This window comes from Chinchilla lanigera, unplaced genomic scaffold, assembly GCF_000276665.1.
Source record: "Chinchilla lanigera isolate Chin_1 unplaced genomic scaffold, ChiLan1.0 scaffold00029, whole genome shotgun sequence".
In the NCBI taxonomy this organism is placed as follows: domain Eukaryota; kingdom Metazoa; phylum Chordata; class Mammalia; order Rodentia; family Chinchillidae; genus Chinchilla; species Chinchilla lanigera.
In genome coordinates this window covers 2670764-2673306 of record NW_004955430.1, presented here as the reverse complement: position 1 = coordinate 2673306, position 2543 = coordinate 2670764, and the positions used below count along the sequence as shown (strand labels likewise).

General features: G+C 46.8%; 1 protein-coding gene across 13 annotated transcripts in view; it reads left to right on the top strand.

Annotated features, from left to right (window-relative positions):
* Positions 1-2212: 2212 nt before the first annotated feature.
* Pbrm1 (polybromo 1) overlaps positions 2213-2543 on the top strand; it is a gene marked incomplete in the record, with an annotated part of 135009 nt that continues 134678 nt past the window's right edge. For all 13 annotated transcript variants that reach the window (XM_013515575.1, XM_013515583.1, XM_013515582.1 and 10 more), the window contains 1 exon segment: positions 2213-2543.

Genomic DNA, 2543 nt, shown 5'->3' with positions numbered 1-2543 from the left:
AGAACATAATCACCCTTCTCACTTTAGTTTCCAGAATCTCCACTTTGTAAGGATGGTATCACATCAAAGAATGACCATTTTTAAATCTCATTACCATTTTAGACACTGACCTAGATTAAGGTACCTTTTTAAGTTCCTGACAATGAACTATCTTCGGATTCTGTTTGGTCACTTTGGCTCTCTTAGTTTTGCTTTGTCCAAATTCCTAGAGAATAAAAGATAAAGGGAAAACCACAAAATTGATGTACTAGTATTTATAACCTGTATTGTCACATTTTCCATAGCTGATTAGGGGCCTGGAAGCCATTTTTTATTTAGGAGTCTGAACCCAGCTTTATTCCAAGAGGTTCTGGGGATTGTACCCAGCCCCTCATGAGCTATATCCCTTACACCGACCTACATCCAGTTTTTTAAAAAAGCTGTCTAAGTCGTTCAGCCTGGGCTTGAAACTGTGATACTTCTGCCTCAGCCTCCCGGAGTGCTGAGATTACAGATATGCACCACACTCCCCAGCTGTCTCTCATCTTGAAAGAGCTGAACTCCTACCTCCACAGATTCAAAGTTAGATGGCTCATCAGCAAGGTTAGTTTCAAGTTTTCTTTTCTTGTCTGGTTCCTTCTGCCTGTCAAGTTTCTGCTGCTGTTTTAATTCTTCAAGCTGTACCCATAAAAGAAAGGAATTAGCCAGTGACTGATACTGTTGTTTAAAAACAAAACAAACAAAAAACGTACCCACACCATACCTCACATCGAAGTTTTGGCCCACTCACCTGCTGTTTTCTTAGCTCAGCTTCTCGAAGAAGAGCCTCCTTAAAGGGAGCACTGTTTGGAATTCCTGGGTCTTTCCTAGACTTCTTGTGACCCCGCTTTTTGGCCTCCTTCCTCAATTTTCGATGGTGCTCTCGAATCTTTTTGAAGGGAAAAATAAAACCAACTGCATTTCTTTAAAAAATACTTTTCTACTTAGAATTTAAGTGAGAAACAATCTAGCTACAGTTATGTCTGTAAAATGTCCTACAAAAGGTCAGGTGGGGTGGCACATGCCTGTAATCCCAGCACTATGATGCTGAGGCAACAGGATCGCTTTGAGTGTGAGGCCAGTATGGTTTACATAGGGAGTTCAATACCAGCCTGAACTACATACTGAGACTATGTCTCAAAAAAGAAAAAAGTTCCATAAATACGAAAGTTTAACTGGAGTCATATGGAGAGAGTATGTATGTGTATATATAAAACAGTAAAAAATATCACTCTCTACAGAAATGATGTGTTTTTCTTTTTTGAGGCAGGGTATCACTACATAGTTCACGCTGGCTTGAACTGCAGAGATCACCCTGCCTCAACCTCCCACATGCTGGGATTACAGGCATGTGCCACAACATCGGCTTACAAAAATTATTTTTATAGACTGTTACTTCTCCACAGCTGCACTCTTGATACCCATGATCTACTCAATCTCTAAATTATTAATCCAGACTTCCAGTAAAAAAGGGACGGAGCAGAAATCCACTTAGCAATGTATTTGGTATAGGTATCTCAGGAAAAAAAGACTTACCTTTTTCTGGATTTTATACCGTTTATGGCAGGTCATGCGTTTACTCGCTTTCTTTAACTCTACAAAGACAAGAGATTTAGGATGGAGCCGGCTCTCTCTGCCTACTCTTTTCATACTGGAATGAGATGATACACAGAAGCCAATCTCTACAGCGACAACCACTCTGGGTTAATGAGGCCCACTGGCAGCTCTTTTAGTGGCTTGTTCCGCATTCTACAAAACGTCTTTCTTTTTCTACTTTCAAACTGATCCACTTACCTGAAAAACTATTTCTCTTCCTAATGTTAATAAATGTAAAACCCCGCTTTAAAACGAAACAAAAAACACCTTTCACTAGAGCAGAGGTCGAACGCCTTTGGGAGGTGGTTCTCGCCTAACGCAGAAAGGAAACACTGGCCCTGAAACCGGGCTCAGACGCTGACTCCCCACGAAAATCTGGGCTGACGTTCTCCATCTTTGGGGAAGGCCCTTGTTTTGCACGAATCCCGGTTAACAGTCTACGCAGGGCCTGCCCACCCTGCTCCACGCGGGTGCCGGGCGCTGCCTACCCACGGTTCCCTCCCCGATCTGCGCAGACAGCAAGGGGCGGGAGAGCAAACACCAGAGACAAGGCCTCTCCACCGCCGCCCCACAACCCCACTCACTCGGCCGTTTCATGCTGGCTGTGCAAACCGAAGTCGCAGAACAGCGGGAACAAGGTGACTCCGCGGACGCCACGTGCCAACTGAGGTCCCGGACGAATACCACGTACTCACGCCGCTGCTGTAAAGCACGTCGCCGTCTTTCCGCGTGCGCGCGCACGCAGTGTCGCGCAGTGTCGGGATCGCTTGGCGGCCGCGGGCTGGTTTTACGGCGGCACTGGGAGGGGTGAGGGCGGTGAGGGCGGTGAGGGCGGCGGTGCTGGAGCGACGGCAGCGGCCGCGGCCGGAGGAGCAATAGCAGCAGCCGTGGCGGCTACGGGGCGGGGCGCAGCGGTCGGCGACCGCGGC